Source organism: Ambystoma mexicanum, chromosome 11, assembly GCF_040938575.1.
Source record: "Ambystoma mexicanum isolate Mex_15411 chromosome 11, UKY_AmexF1_1, whole genome shotgun sequence".
Lineage (NCBI taxonomy): Eukaryota > Metazoa > Chordata > Amphibia > Caudata > Ambystomatidae > Ambystoma > Ambystoma mexicanum.
In genome coordinates, this window is record NC_090934.1 from 466658880 (window position 1) to 466675121 (window position 16242).

General features: G+C 46.9%; 1 protein-coding gene across 3 annotated transcripts in view; it reads left to right on the plus strand.

The window, feature by feature from the left end:
• TP53I11 (tumor protein p53 inducible protein 11) overlaps positions 1-16242 on the plus strand; it is a 901622-nt gene that overhangs the window by 717933 nt on the left and 167447 nt on the right. The gene's annotated exons all lie outside the window — the stretch shown is intronic.

Here is a 16242-nt window from a genome sequence, read left to right on the forward strand (position 1 = left end):
GGGTGTGCTGACATAAAATTAGGATTTTCTGACTCGCCATAAAATATAGAATTCAAAAAAATATATTTGCTGACTATTATCTGAAACATTGGAGTAGCTGCCATGTTGTGACATTTTTCAAAATGAAAATGTAAAACCCACATGTCTTTTTTGGATGATGTATCTGTGTCACCAGCCCTATAAGAGATCAGTTTTCTATCTCGGAGGGACTGACTTGCTGATCTTTCTTTAACTTTTCGACTCTTGTGACCTTTCTTTGGACTTTTGATTTTTCCCTTTACCTTGCCCAATCTATTGCCAGGCCTTAAACATTGCATAGGAGATGTAGATTGGGAAATCTAAAAACTAGCTGGGCCTGCCATTTGAGGAACCAGAGGATGTCTGGGTGCTGGGTACTACCCTTGACCGAAGCCTCTGTCCAGATCTCTGCTGTTCTCAGAGGAGCAGTGCTGTTTCACTGGGTCCCCCATAACTAAGGCCTTCCATGTAAATATATGTATCCCAAAGCTATAAAATGTGTGGGCGGAATCTGCCCATCTTAATCTCCATCTCGCATAGTACTAGGGAGACCCTTGGCACATTTTGTTCAATCCAATCCAATTGTATTCCACTATAGAAAATCACCCCATCCATTTAAATTAAATTGTGTTTTGAAACTACCTGCCGTAACCCTTCCATTAAATTGTAGGGAGGGGGAAACTGTGTAGATCCTTAGTGCATTGAATTGAAGTTAAATTATAAGATATGATAGGTTATTTATAATGCGCTTAACAACCAAAGGTTACTAAGCGCGGATCCGGGGATTGAATCTATTTTTCTCCGCATAGTCTTGCTTCCAAGGCGAGCATGTTGCCCCTGAGTTACCCTCCCAAGATGAACATCCCATATAGAAAATCGTGGGCTGAGTTTTGTTAGAGTTCAAAACTAACAAAGTTCATGCCCAGTGTGTTAGAGCCGGTATAGACAATAAAATACTTTGGTGACTCTACCTTTTTGAGACCCCTGTCTTCTGTACCGAAGGGGGGGTGTCCATAATACCAAAATAAGTAACCCTAAAACGCTGCAATTCAAGTGAATGTAGAGGATGCAAAGCAACATTTTCCATTTATTGACTTGCACCCCAAAAACGAATTTCCTAAAGCCATGCATTTCATGCAAATGAAAAGCCCAAAATGATTTTCCCATTGATTTCCTTTCCTGACTTTGCCTTTCAAATAAAAACCCAAAACGATTTTGCTACTGCATTCCCACTCCCTGTACCTTGCCTTCAGATCAGAGGAGTCCCATCTAATTGATGCCTGGAGGGTGTGGGTTGCTGGGAGAAAGGAGTATTGTGCCAAACTAAGCAATCACTGTGTGTTTTGTATGTTTCCTATTGGTTAAATTGCCAGAAATATGATGTAAAGTGATAACTGTTGATCTCTACATTTGACCTGTGTGTTGTAATATCTGTACGTTCATTCGAAATGTAAGTTAGTCAATTGGTGCAAACATTAGAAATTGTGATGTTGTGTAGTGCCACAGCATTGGTGGTTGCTGTTTTGGTTGCTAGTCTTATTTGTCAAACCTTAAATATATATTTGTTCTATACACTGGACTGGTTCCTAGCTCAGAGGGTATTTGTTGGGATTGTGCGAGGTGGGTTGGAGGCCTCACTGAAGTTGAATCTGTATAAGCACTTTGGGTGAGTGCCACGTTGCTTGGGGGAAGTGACTCCCTGAGTTGAGAGTGACTGCCTAATATATCTTCACACTTCCTGGTTGCTCCTTGAGGCTAGATTTCAATTTAAGATGGTATGTATCGCATAGAAGTCTGTGGACACCTTCATTTTGGAATTCCTTTGTGACTGGTTATGTTTTGCTGAAAGTTCCACATGAACTAAAGGCATTTTATTTTTCTCAATGTACTCAGTCTTAGTTCCCTATGAGCATTAGGACATGGGTCGGGACCTGGGATAAAGCTGGTGACTATTGCTAAATCTTAATGATCTTTAGTCAGCCAGCTTACACCCCATGGCTCGGTTCAAGAAAAATGAAATGTTGAAAATAAAATGAATACAAATGAAATAGGATTGAGGGCGAGTTGGCTTATTTTTACTCCGCCCTCATGAAGCAGTGACTCACATCATGCTAGTGCCATTAATGAGGAACCTCAGTTGGTGGAAAGGACCTCAACAGCACTGCTTGCATCATGTAACAAACCAACAGCATGAGTGTTGCAAGAGGCAACATGCAATGTATAACACATGTGTATGCATCTGCGAATATCGTCCCACTGACTCCACACTGAATATAAGTAGTTTTGGGTTCATGCTAGTTAGTGTTCTGCCATCTCTGAGCCATATTAAAAAGCAGAATTGATTTTCTTAGTACCTACCATTAAGTCCAGGTAGGACCACAGCAGGGTCGGACTAGGAACAAAAGTGGCCCTGGAAAATGGCTGCAAAGTGGCACATATTTCGCCAAACAAGCAAGCACAGCATGTGAGCCCAACTGTTCTATGAGGGGATTGGTTGAATAAAATTAGTCTATACAGGTGCATTTAAAGCATGTTTTAAACATATATGGATTAAAAAGTGATGTTCATGATGTCTAAAAGTAGATCTTCAATGATAGAGGGACCTCGGACGTTACACATTTGGCAGATGAGAAAAACAAATTCATCCAGTATTAAAGTTGCCCAGACAAGATGCACCCCTTGATCCATTTCATCCTATTCCCATGCCGGGAAGGTAACGCAGAAAAAAAGGCATCCTTAAACCAGCATTGGCAAAGCCACCAGTTTTGGCTTTTGTGTAGATATGGGAAAGGCATTTGCCAGGCACTGCTGTAGTGGTATTAACTGGATTGTAGCAGCTGCAAAGTGGTGAGAGTACCTGGCATATAATCGCAGCGCCTGGTGATTGCCTAATATTGATACACATGGTTAAACAGTTCGCTTTGCCAATGCTAGTCTTTAACAGGACCTCAGTGAAGGATAGGCATAGTGCTTATAAATCGAGTGACTGAAGAGAGATCTGTTTGACGTTTCCATTACACCAGTAGTGCTTTCACATCTCCAATTAAGTCATTAACTCTCATAAAACTGCTTGAGAAAACACTGCGGGCACTTTGTGCTAGCTTTATCAAGCATTACCATCAAACTGTGTGCTCGAGGAGATCCCTAGAGGATGTGTTTTGGCAGAGAGGGGCAGAAATTGGGTGGAAATGGCCATAGGGATTATCATGGCCATGGGCAGTCAATGGGTGGGTAAATAACCAAACACATACAAAAGCTTTGTGCCCCAACTCATGTGATATGTCCTCCTAGCTGTTCTCTAATACAATAGTTTCAGCTTATAGTTAGCACTTTAGCCAAAAATAACAAAGTTTGCCTTGGTATGATATCAGTGAGTCATGCCAAAGGCATGCCAATGAAGTGCCCACAGTGTTCCAACTAAGTTGCTCAGTGCCTTTGCATTCAAACAAAGTGGTTGACTTATCAGTGGCTCCACATCGCCAATGGCAACATGTTTGCAGGTTGCACTTTTTGTTAAGGTGAAATCTGTATTGAGAGTTTGGGGCCTCATTCAGCACCATACATCCGAGATATTAAAATATGGGGTGGGTGTGTAGTCACAGTACATGATGACATTATTCTTGGGGCATTAAGTAATACGTTTTCTTCTCAAATACGAAACAAATTTTTAAAAATAGTCCATGAGCACAAATGTCTAGTGTAGATGTTAATGATAACTGAGAGGCTGACACTGTGCACAGACTGCTGCTTGAAAGCGAGAGTGGGTGGGGATGAGTGCAGGAAATCAATGTGGCAAGTCATGGTGACATATTGGAAATGTGTGAATGATATGATATGCATTTATAACGCGCCTATACACAAGTGTTTCAAGGTGCGACGAGTCAAGGGGGGGAAACAGAGGGAAGACAGAGACAGCGGTCCTACTAGGCCAGGTGACATTGAGATCGCACAAGGGGAGGGGAGGGAGAAAGTGCAGGGGGGAAAGGGGAGGGGGCAGTGCAGTATATAGGATAACAGTAAGTAGATAAAAAAATAAAGACAATACATCGAAGTGCGGCCAGCTGGTGGCCAGTGTATGGGTACGTGCAGACATCGGGTGTCAAGTGCTAGTAGGAGCTGTAAGGATACAGAAACAGTCCCCTGGTGCAAGGGAAGCCAGGGGGGCAGTGCAAGTGTGCCACTGGCGGTGAGGGGCCCTGAGCCCGAGATCAGAGGGTAGCCAGGTAACCAGTACAAGTTCGGATTCAGCCAGGAAATGCGGATGAGAAGCAGGTGTGGATAGGCAAGGGGTGGATGGGAGTGCATGAGGTGAACGAGTGACAAAAGATTGGCTGAAAATGGGTAACTGGGAGCGTCACAGGAGGCAGAGGCAGTGACGTGTTTGTGTGTGTGAGGAGGGCAGCGACCATTACTGTAGGCTGGATAGGGAACTGTTGTCATTGATTGGAGTGATTGGTCCTGAGTGACGTGTCAACGGCTCAAAGAGTGGCCTGGCATGGATGAGCGAGTGGATTTGGTAAAGGAGCACCGAGCGCAGCTGGATGGCAACTTCAGAAACAAAGTGTGGCTGAGGGAGGGCTGGTGGCAAAGAAGTTAGGGATGCGTGCCCCGAAGGTGAAGGCCGAGTGGTGGCGAGAGGCTCAGTGTAGCTTTAAAAAGTAATGTTCGCCATGGACCAACGCCAAATCTTAAAAGTCCAAGTGCAGAACCTTATTTTCCAAGTCTCTTCACTCACCAATCCCAGGAAAAAGTAGCCTCATAGTTTAAACCTATAGGCTGAGTAGTGTGGGCTTGCTTTGCTCTTCTTACCAGATCCCTACCTAAATAATAAATCACAGACCAATTATGTTTATGGAAAAGTTGTGGGCCGTAGGCATTTTATTTTCTTACAGAAAATACAAAACAACAAAAATCAATACACTGCCATATGCTTTTGGGCACCTTGTGTCCAGTCTCGAAGTTGCCCAAGGCTCCTCCCGAGTCCTTGTTACCCTTGGGCCTTCGTTCCTGGGCACATGCCGCCACACCTGAGCGAGTGCTGTTCGCGCCCGTTCAGGTCCTCCCCAAAAGCACCTTACCTACAACCCGGTTCCTGGAGTGCCCTAAAAAATGTTGTCGGAAAAAGCCCCCATCCGCTTGTTTGATAGGTGTACCCCATCCTGGTGAAACATGTACGAATTGTTCCGGTGTAGTCCATGTTTTATGAAATGTAGCCCTGTGCTCTTGCAGCACTTTTCTACTGATTTATTTAGTTTCTTTCTGGCTATTTCGATTGCGTGCCTTCTCTGTGCCCCGTACCAGACCCTTCTTTGTATTATTTCTGACATGAAAATCTCGGTTTTCCACCAACTGTGGGCTATGCTATGTAGTTACTATGTAGTAACTTGCAAATGTTCCACCCTATTGTATTTTTTAAAACATTGCGACTTCCACCCCTAATCCTTTTCACTCCCTTGGCTCCAAGGCCCCCAGCCCATGCAGGGGTTGCCGCCCCTTTCCTGAGTGAGTGTGTTCCAAACTCAGCTGGCTCCCATCCTGCTTTGGCCACCGCCTGTTTTAATACCACCTGAAACTGGTCCCTGCTGAGTGCGCTGCCGTCCCTATGTATTAGTAGCTGCCCGTCGACCTCTGGTCGGAGATCCAGGAATTCTTGGGTGATGCATCTGGGACAATGGTCCTTCTCTCTGGTGCAATTGAGGTCTATTGCTCTCCCCTTACCCGTTTGGTCTGTTTTAGATTCCTTTAACATTATAGACATCCCCTTGTTTCCCATATTAATATCCCTCCTTGCCAGGCGTCTCCTGCCACCGTATTACTGGCCACCAGCTCCCCTACCCTGAAAGCCCTGTAATATGCCAGCGCGAATGCTCCCCTGAACAGTGCGGTTTCGTACGTGCTGCTGCATGTATCTCAACACTTTTAACAGGATTATTAACTTCCCAAAGTTCCCCAGCCTTCTGCTATCTGGTTTCTTCCCCTCTAATTTAGCCCATCCTCTCATAGCATATTTTATTCTAGCGCTCTCTGTTGGATCCGGTATGCCTGTCACTTTTGTGGTATACGCCACCGCCGCTAGCTGTGCTGCCGCCCAGCTTTTCTTTCTCCCTTTGGCAAATGCCCCTTCCAGAAATTCACACATTTTTTCTGTTGACATTTTTTCCACTTCTTGCACACCTGTTTCCACCAACACATCTTTTACATTCCTTTTGTACTGCTTACCCGTTTTGTACGTTAGGGCGTTCCTGGTCAGTTTGTCAATGACCCGTTCTGTTCTGTGTTTTCTCCCAATTCTTTTGAGTCGACCTTGTAGCCAACCGTTCTTTCCTTTCCAGTCGAACATCCGATGCTTATTCTTGGAAACCCTGCCTTTCCTGTTATGGCCGTTATTTTCCTGCCATACACGTGGCCATATTTTTCCTTTTCTATTCAGCCTTATGGCTAACCTTTTCATTATTTCCGGTGCTTATTCGTGGAACCCATGCCTTTTCCGGTATGGATGTTATTTTCCTGCCATACACGTGGCCATATTTTTCCTTTTCTATTACAGCCTCATGGCTAACCGTTTCATTATTTCCGTTGCTTATTCGTGGAACCCATGCCTTTTCCGGTATGGGCGTTATTTTCCTGCCATACCCGTGGCCATATTTTTCCTTTTTTATTCCAGCCTTATGGCTAGCCTTTCCATTATTCCCGATGTTTATTCGCGGAACCCATGCCTTCCCTGGTGTGGCCGTTCTCTGCCCTACGGTTGCCAACTATTGCCCCCGAGCCATCTTTTCCTCGTGGTTGATATGCGACTGCCATATAATTGCTCTTATTGACAACTTTGGAATTCCCCTTTTCTGCCCTTCTGCTTATGCTCCAGGCTCCCAGCTATGTTTTCCCGATATCTCCCGTGCCACCCCCTTGAGTCGTCGGTGGTATGTTACTTTGCTACAATGCCGTCCTCTCTGTGTCCCCTACTGACTACCCCAAAGGTTCTGTTCCCCTGACCTTAAGAGATTCCTTGTCATTATTATCGTCTCCCCTGTTGTTGTACCTGTCTTTGCGTATTCCTTTCATTCATCCCCCCCAATGCTTTGTATACCTTCAAGACCCCTTGGTGCCAAGTTAACAATGCCACGCCATCCTTTGGGTATTTTTGTAATACTGTTGGTGCCCCTTGCGGGCTGTGACCCAGGTCCCCTGGGTCACCTAGTGTAAATGGACCTGCCCCTGCACTCTTTTCTGCCCCCTTCTATGCCAGAGCCCTTCTCACTCTCCTTACCTATTACTCCTTACCATTTTACCCATGCTTCCAAGGAGTCCCACTGTTCCTCCTTACTGCTCTCTACCTTGGTTTGTGGAATTGGACCTGCCCCTGCACTCTTGTCTATCCCCTTCTATACCAGAGCCCTCCTCTCTCTCCTTACCTAGTAGCCCTTCCCCTTTTATCCATGCTTCCAAGGGGTCCCTCTCTTCCTCCTCGCTGCTCTCTCCCTCGATTGTGGAAGCCCCTTCCTCCTTGTATTCATTCGGCTTTCTCCTCTTCCTATCCCTGGTTCTGGGTGACTTACCCAAACCAGTGATGCCTGAGCTTAACCTCTTTACAATTTACTTCCAATGTTTCTTTTGTCCTGTTGGTAGTGCCCCATCTCCTGCCGCCAGGCTCCTCACTCAGCAAAGGTGACATTTTCCTTTGCCCTTTCCTCCTTCCTTAGGACGCCCAGTTTCGGCTACGAGACACTTTCTGCTTTCTCGGCCCAACTGCTGCCTTCATTTTGCCCTCTTTGTTCTTACCTCGGCCATTTTCTTTTCACCTTGCCTCGCTTATTTCCACATCACTGCGCGCGGAGCGGCACCCCTGGTAGCCGCGTTACCGGAGGGTGGTCACCATGGGCACCCTTGTTCACCCCACTGGACAACATGCTATCATTTAACAATACTGGTTCTAAAATCTCTCGTGATGTGTTCAGTTTTTTGACTGAAAAAGAATGATTACACCCACACGCACGCGAAATGCTCAGCAAAGAATCCCCGTACTGCACCCAGACTGGCAATATATGCACACACTTTTCTGATCACCAGAGAAACTCCAGGCGCTCATAGTAACAGCAGATTTATATTTTACTTCAACATTGGAAGCTACCAATGCCGTGTGCCGCATAGCCGCCCATACAAGCATTGACCTCTTTGCTGCGCAGCCGCTAGAGAGCATATCTCCACACCCCCTTGTAGTTCGTAGCTGTGACCCTACAGTGGTCCTTGCGCACGTGACTATGAAAATCCCCATGCAACCCCCCCGGCGAGGCAAGCAGAGGGAGGGTGGGTGTTACCCAGGGCCAGTGGTGTGAATTAAATCCCCAAAGTGCTCCCCTACTCCCTTTACACAAGGCTACCGTAGCCCCCAGAGCTGAAGTCCCGCTTTCATCCCTCGCATTACCCTGCTCCTTTACCTGACTGGCTGCCACCATATTGCCTCTGCGCTGGAACCCCGAGACAACCGGAACCCTTCCTCTTCTGTTGTAGCACATCTTCTTGCTCGGGAACCGTCACCCAGGGAAGGACCCGAACGAAGAAAACGCACTTACTGCTTTCTGCTGCGTTGGGCGACATCCATCCGGGTTATGCTTCCTTCCTCAGCTGGCGTTTCCAAACCGGTTCCTTTTCCCTTGTCCAGGTCCCAAAACACTTACCCAGATGAGCTGAGTGTCTTGCCTGGTTGCCCGTTCACTGAAATCCTGGGCCCTTCTTGCCATTTCTTCCAACCTCCTCCTTGTCTGACTTCCTTCTTTCTGCAGGGCTGACCTCCTCAGAGACTTCCTTGACTTCCTTGAAAATACGATCTTCCTTTAACTTTGCTGCTTCCCGCCTCCTCATGGCACTTGCTGCGCCAGTGGTCTTCTTCTCGCGGACCCGCCAGGCTGGTCGGGCCCGCTCTCCGAAATGGTAGTTGAAACGATGCCTGCATGTTCAAGCGAGGAACAAACAGTGAGCCCGCCAGAGCAAACGTTTTTTCCTGTATGTTAAACGGGAACTTAAAACAGTGAGCCCGCAAGAGCAAACGTTTTTGCCTGTATGTTTAAAAGGGGACTTAAAACAGTGAGCCCGCAAGAGCAAATGTTTTTCCTTCCCCTTTATTCAGGCACTAAGAGCCTACCCGAGAGAGGTGAGCTCTTTACCTGGTTTGTGCCGCCTCTCCTTTTCCTGGCTTACTTATACACGCCAGACCTTTTGTTCCTTCTTGGGGGCTGGGCCCCCCCCCCACGTCCCCTTGCTCTTATAATTCGCACCTTCCCCAACCTTTCCTGGGCTTTTGTTTCTTGTGGCGCCGTTCGGATGCCCCCCTACTGCTTTCGGGCCGTTTCCCTCCCAGGCCCTCCATCGGCCCGCATGCGTGTTGCATGCCAATGTATGCGTGTGCCCTGCAACTGGCAGTCCAGATGCCCGAGTTCAAATAGCACTAGGCCAAAAATTGGCCAAGTGCCTGCAATTTCTATCATGCATCACCCTATCCCTTCAGATAAAAAAAAATATATTAAAAAACAGCTTCCATACGTTTTTTTACGTTCATATTAACACTATATCCAATACTTGTTTATTCCACTTGAAAGTATTTTATGCAAAAATCTTCCCTACTGACCAATCCTCAGTGGGATGTACAGTAAGTGTGGCAATATCCCCCAAACCGGAAAATAGAAGCTTCCGTTAATTTGAGCTCCCTGATTTGTTCAGAAAATGCCCAAGCTTTTTCAGAATAGTTTAGTTTAGTTTATTTATACTGCGTGCCGAACCCTGAGGTAACTGTGCGCCAGAGACTTAGAATGCTGCCTTTTGCATCCTAAATGGAGCACCCAGAAATATCAAATGTCAGCAGAGAAAGGGCTGGTCATTACATGGGGGGGGGTAACTGTTCCAGTACATTTGATTCATAGACTAAACTACATCCAAGCTGCTGTTTTTTTTTCAATGTGTCTAATATGTTAAGCACAAACATTCCTTGAAGATAAGGATCTTGGTGCTACTGAACGCTTCACCTATGAACATATTCTTTCAATGCATTTTTGCACGAGGGTAACCTTTGTCGTAGTCATTTGCCTTGGGGCAAAAAACCATTGAAAGAATTTTTTTTCCCACCAGTCCAGGGATTGTTTTTGACCGAGTGCTCAATATATTGAACGTGAAACGGTCCATTTGTTTGTTACAATTTTTTTTTACTAAAGGGGGTTTTGTGAATGATTAATTTTACTCTTGACTATTCTCCCGTGTGTTTCCTGAAGTGATAACAGCGGCTGCACCCCATTAGAAGGCGCCCCCTTCAAAGACTTGCTGAAAGAAGCCACAGCTGCCTGATTGGTGTCACTGTGAACAATACAAGATAACTACGGGATATTGTGCGTCCGCGTGTTTAAGGACAAGCAAATGGCCTGTAATAAGGTGCCATTATTGCAGTGTGATTTTCCTCCACCCCCCCCCCCCCCCCATCACGGCCTCCTGTCTGGTGGATAAGAGGCTGTAAAAGGCGCAGTCCATGGCTCATCATACGTGTCATGCCGCTGCAGAACCCATGACAAAGTCGAATGGTTACGGTCACAGTCGTACACGGAAGGAACGCTCGCGCCTGTGAAGTCACGGGCACCTCTATCTGATGTCTTATGTATAAGGCCAGTCACTCACAAAGCATTGCGCGGCGCAATCCGTCCAGACTTTTCAATCATTACGTGCACACACTGATTTTGCCTTCAATATTATCCAGGTTGTTTGTCATTCAGTGTACCCGAGGTTTCCAGCGAATATGTAAGCTGTGTGTATATTGCATCCTAATGATGTGATCACGTGTGCGCGACTGAGCCAGACTTTGGACGCCATTGCTGTACAACACATTGCCTATTTTCTGTAGTGCCCATTCCAGCTCTTTCGCTGCTGCAGGTCACGAAACCGTGAACAATATCACGTTCACTCTTTCCATTCGAAACGGATTGTCGCATCCCAGAGCAAGCACTCTGGCTGACTTCATGTCTGCCTAGTTTAACTACTGTGCTACAACTTGCAATGAAAGAATAGTGACACATACATGACATTGATTGGAACGTGGCTTCGGGAAGCCTGCAAAAAGGGGCCACACAGACAGTTGGCAGGGCGACCTGGTTAACAAAATAACGGTTGAATGAATTACTGATGGACGGTACAAGATTCACGCTGCTGTGATGAAAACAAAGGGACTTCCATCAATGCATTCCCCTTAGCCAAACCTCAGTCTAATTAGCTGTGTGCCACGGGTCACAAGCAACTGTTCCAGGGGCACCAATCAGCGAAGCCCCATCTATGTGATTGATGTGACTGAAGATTAAATACAAGGTAACTCCACTATATTGTGTGTCCGGGTGTTTAAGAACAAGTAAATGGCCTGTGATAAGGTGCCAATATTTCAGTGCGATTTCCAGTGGCAAAGTGAAATTATTACGGTCTGGTCCGTCATTACCACACGCGCCAGTCGCTCACACAGCATTGTGCGGCACAATCCATCCAGGCTTAAAGTTACTCCTTGCCTTCTGTGTAATTGTCTGGAATGGAACCCTGCTGTCTGCAGTCAGTGCCGAATGGTCGATGCAGGCGGCCGGTCGCCTCGTCGTCATCACCGCAGTACTAGATCTTCATCACGGCCAGAGCCACACCTGTGCATGCTAGCACAGTAGGGCATGTGTGGTTTCAATGATGGCCGGTGCATTCCACAGTGTGCAGGCGCAGGCCAGAAGCAGGATCATGCAGGCAGCAATGAGCGAACACAGTCTGGCTCAGACTTGCCTGGTTGGATCATGTCATGATTTGATTATGAAGTGAAGAAAGACTCATCGATGAGGACGCTCCTCTGAGATCCTCCATGCGGAGCCCAGGGAAATCAGTGGTCAATATTAGCCAAACGCTGGCCTCGAAGCCCAAATTCTGCACAGTTATTAGGGAGAAATCCGAGGTTGCAAGAGAGCTGAAAGGATCATATGGGATTGTGGGATACCCCGGAATTGAAGTCATGGAAGTTCCGGCGGGACAGCCACGGAAGACATCAAAGATGGTGCCTGCAACTCATCACTTACAGCGACTTGCGATCCCCATGCTGAGCAAACAGTAGCCTCCACCCAATGACACCTCCTGGGGGTGCATCGATGCCGACAGCACGATAACCGAACTTCCACCGTTATAATGATTTATTGGACAGTGTGATGCTGGAAATGCATTGGAGGGACAGGGCTTTCATATCCTTGTCCTTTACTGCTTTGTATCATGTGTTCTGACTTGTTTTCCACGCAGGGGTTCATACGGGACTCCTGGCGGTGCGGCTCTTCCTGTATTTGTTTATGATGAACGGACCCTTGTGATACCCTTATGGCACCCATGAGTGGGAGTATGAACCTGTACTCAAAGTGTATGTTTTTGGGGACCTGTGCGTGGCCCGCAGTGCAGGGTGCGGGCTGATGGCATCTCTGTGCTGAATTGACAGGTGCCCCGAGTGTCCTCCATTTTGGGATGCCCAGGCCCTGTCATTGGAAGCTGTGGATTCCTGATGGAGACAAGAAGGACCCTGTGGCCCCTTGCCTTCCATCGCCTGTTACCTTGGATTCCCGAAGTCCCGGGAAACCCTGACTCTGTCCCTTCCTCCTGAGTGGCTGTTGGGTGGAAGTTCCATATATGGTAGTGTGTGGGAAGTGCCGATCAGACTGGCTGGAGCCTTTCCAACGACTATATGTTGTGGGTACGCCCGTGGGGTGGAACCTGCGTGAGTGGGGTGTGTGACGAATACACTTTCTGTATTATGGGTGTCTATTATCTGGTGTTTGACACAATGACTGAGACAGCCCTGCCGAAACTGGTATGAATGGGATCTATGTGATCACTGCAACCCTCACAATTGCGACGGCCGAAAATGGCAACCTTTTTATTTTTTTGAAACCACTTTACTCCACATATATAAATGCGGGGCATCCCTCTCATAATAATATTATATCATATACCCCCCACATATATATGTGGTGTAAGGGGGTCTAAACAAAAAAAAAAGTCCGCATTTTCGGCTGTCGTAATTGTGAGGGTGACATTTCTGGCCATTACAGTGTGAATGCAGTGTGTAGTGCTGAATGGCAGAGTACTTGTCCGAATCCACATTCTGTGTTGTGAGTGTCTGGACAGAGAAGAATGGCCTGAATGCACCGTGCACCTGATTGGCTGACTGACTGCCTGAATGCCCTTCTGAGTGATTGTTTGCCTGAGTGTGACCCAGCAGAGTGAATGGGAGATCAACAGTATATCTGGGGGTCTCTCACTGCTAGAAATCGTTCAGAAGCTGAAGTTGATACTTGATGCTTACTCTCGAAGCCGAGCCGGAAGAAGGTGAACTGCTGTTCCCTTCCGTGTAATCTGAAAGCTGCTGTCTTCAAGAACTGATCCAAGTGAGGACCTGGTAAGAAGACCTCTTGCTGAGCTACGAGGGACCATTGTGCACCAGCTCATCTTTGCCAAAATTCCCTGGTAGACAGACCTATGAAAGGTTGCCGATCAGAGAAGGGGACCGCCAAGGAGAACGAAGAGAAGCACCGGACAGCCGTCCACCGTCGCCGACCACCGTTGCTGACGGGAGACGCCGTGCTCCCATTGCCTAAGAACATTTGATCCAAGGAATCCCTTGTTCATCATCGTCGACCGCTTTCGTCCTGCCAGACAAAGTCAAGGCCGTCAATCACTGAGGAGAATCCGCTGGTGGTTTTTTTGCCACCCGAAGACCTCGGAGACGCCGACGAAGCTAATGAAGACAGCCGTGGTCACCTCCCATTTGCTGATGCCAGATGCTGAGGCTCGACACCCCTGCTGGGCCAAAGTTCTTCACTAACTCTTTGCAGCAATGAACCATCGTTGTTGAGGTGCACCACACGCCTCCCCTGGTGCAGGACATTTTCAATCACTCATCAACGAGCACCGCAAGGACCGAAGCTGCTGCCTCAATGACAATGTTCACCTTTTCTTCACCTCGGAAGTTCGACAACTTGTGGCTCCTGTCTGAAAGGGAGCACACTCAGGAAGAGTCTGTCGATTCCCAGATGAAGAACTCTACAACACAAGGTACATTTGGGTTGCAGAACTATAGAAGAAGATAAGACTCTAATAGACAATATATGAACTGGGCTTGTAGTGCATCATTTATAGTTTGCCCAGGTGGGGTGAATACTCACACACAACTGTGTCTAGGTAACAGGGCCAGTATTCTCCGAATTGTCAAACCAACTTACCCCCCTCCTAAATCTAAGGTTGATATTGTGTTGCTGTGTTGATTCATATGCTATTTGAACTGAGTACAGTTGATGCATTTTAATGGAATCAGAGTAATCGTGGTACCACCTAGAACTGTATATATTTACCATTTTAGAATTTTCAGAGCACAATGTGTATTATTGTGATAGTGTATATAACATGAACCTTATTTATATAAAGACTGTGTTTAAACTAATATAGTGTGTGGACAATCCTTTGTGGGTGATTGGGGACTACACTGTACTTAAGAACCAGCCTGCATCACCTCATGAGAAGCTAGGCCTTGATTTCTCGTCCATTGCTACCGTAATAGAGAATTTTGGTTGGGGTCCTCTGTGCCTCCCCTCTTCCATATAGAGAGCAGGAGTAAATACGCCCCCCAGCAGTGCATTTCTTTACAGACGGCCACTCTCAACTCGGGGAGTTCCTTCCCTCCCTATTCAAGGGGTCTCTAAACGAGCTGCTGAACAGATTCTTATTTGGGTGAATTGCAGAGCAGTATAATGCCACTCTGCTTTCTCCCCTTGTGCCGTTAATAAGCCAGGAACCAGGACAGTGCATAGAACAAAATATATTGATTTATTTAAATTCCAGAATTAATAATAGCTACACCACAATAACACAAGCCACCAACTCCGTGGTGTGAAGGATTCTAACCGGGCGTCACACACCGAATCAGGATTCTTGCCCTTAGCCTAGGCCTTTTTTTTTAACGGGTGAAATATACTAAATCGGAATTCGGTTTTAGGCTGGGTGATAGATGTGCATCACAGGGACAATATAGAGGTGAAAGAGTGACTATAGCTGAAGAATTGAATGAGATTTTCAAGGTTGAAGGAGGTTCGATTTTAGGAAAATAAAGCAGTTAAAAAGTGAAAATCGGTTTGGAAAGAAAGGAATAGTTTTACTTACATGACATGTAATTGCTAGAAAAGAGGAACAACACCCGTGAATATAAGAGTTATGCTGCTGTGTACCCCTTTCTTTAAGTAAAATTAATTTATTTAATCAAAATATTGCTGAGGACGTATGATCTATGCAAGACAGAAATGAAGAGAAAAGTGATATGATATGATATGGTATTTGTAACGCGCCTATACACAAGTGTTTCAAGGCGCGACGAGGCAGGGAGGGAGGGAAACAAGGGGAAGACAGACAAACGATCCTACTAGGCCAGGTGTCATTCAGATCGCGCAAGTGCAGAGGTAAGGGGAAAAGGAGGAAGTGCAGGGGGAGGAGGTGGGGGGGAAAGTGCAGTACAAGGTAAGTAGCGTAAAAAATAATAAATAATAAATAATAAATAAAAAGGGCCAGCTGGTGGCAAGTGCGAGGTAAGTGCAGAGCAAGTGCTGGGAAGGGGGCTGTAGGGATACAGTGACAGTCCCACAGTGCAGGGGGAGCCAGGGAGGCAGTGCAAGTGGAGAGTGGCTGGGCCCTGGACCGAGGTTGCTGAGAGTGGCCCAGATGCAGGTTTAGTGCTGAATTCAGTGGGGAGTTAAGCAGGTTTAGCAGGGGAGAGGGAGAGAGAAGGCAGAAGCGAAGAGGAAGGTTTTGAGGTGCTTCCGGAACCGGAGATGGTTCTCCTCAAGTTTCAGGGAGGCAGGAAGGCTGTTCCAGAGGGAGGCCCCTGCTGCGGAGAGAGATCTACCCCCAGCTCGTTGCTTCGAGAAGCGGCTGACCATGAGGGAGTTGGAGACGGATGAGCGAAGGGCTCGTGAAGGAAGATATTTAGGAAGAGAGAGTTGAAGGTATTTAGGTCCCAGGCCCCAGAAGGCCTTGTGGACAATGCAGAGGGTTTTGAACTTAATCCTCGCAGCCACTGGGAGCCAGTGAAGAGATTTCAGTCCTGGAGAGATACGGTCCCTGGGCTTGAGGCCAAGGACAAGTCTCGCAGTTCTGTTCTGGATAAGTTGCAGAGGGCGGAGAGTGGAGGCAGGCAGATTAAGA